This window comes from Salmo trutta, chromosome 36 (assembly GCF_901001165.1).
Source record: "Salmo trutta chromosome 36, fSalTru1.1, whole genome shotgun sequence".
In the NCBI taxonomy this organism is placed as follows: Eukaryota; Metazoa; Chordata; class Actinopteri; order Salmoniformes; family Salmonidae; genus Salmo; species Salmo trutta.
Genome location: NC_042992.1, coordinates 37,769,603 through 37,770,485, shown reverse-complemented (window position 1 = coordinate 37,770,485; position 883 = coordinate 37,769,603).

Genomic DNA, 883 nt, shown 5'->3' with positions numbered 1-883 from the left:
GATGGCGTCTTTTCATTTTCTTGGCGTAGGATTAGATGTTTCTCTTTTTCTTGCCGTCTGTTATTCACCTCGACCTAACTTTAGGTCTGCGGTTTGATTGAATAACCTCAGGTAGAGCATGTCCATTCTCTTTTAGCAAAAGGGATACAGTGTCTTCAGCTTGATCTCTAACCACGGCGTTGAAGGCTCACAGTGTGTGGACTACTCCAATGTGTGTACTACTGCCGGACAGGATATTCATTCAAACTGCATTACAGTAATATGTTAGTTCATTTCACTGCCACTCTGAAGTGGAGTTCTATTTCCTCTCGTCAGAGTTTCCAATGCTGTCACTGGTTTAGTAGACTGGAACACAAGGCTCACTTAGTTTGGCTCAACCTTTAGGTCATATCAGGACATGTTTTGGAGGCTGTATGCTGGTACTTGAATATTGCCAAATCACATTTCAACAGCAGTAAACATGAAAAACAGGTGACCTCCAATTCATGATTTATCCCCTGCCTGTTTAAACTACATTGCCTTTCACTTAATATAAAATGACATGTCTGCACCTCTGTAGAACCACACTGTGAATGTGTGACAGACAGTTCCTTATCCTCACCCACGACTCCTTGGTGTTTGTGAGCTGTTTGTTAGGTTAGAGCAGGTTTAGAGCACTGAAACCTTCCTAGCGTTGACAGACCTTTGACCTTTGATCCCATTCCCAGCCGATAGACTCCGTCAGACAGTGCAGGTCTGTCTCTGCCTGGGCCTCCGCAGCAACTGCCCTGGTTTAACCTAACCTATGTCTGCTGTTCCCCGCGTCCCCTAGCAACGCGGTTGAAAACAAGCTCCCCTGCCAAGACACGAATCGCCAACAAGGAGCTCGCTGCCCGGACTCCGC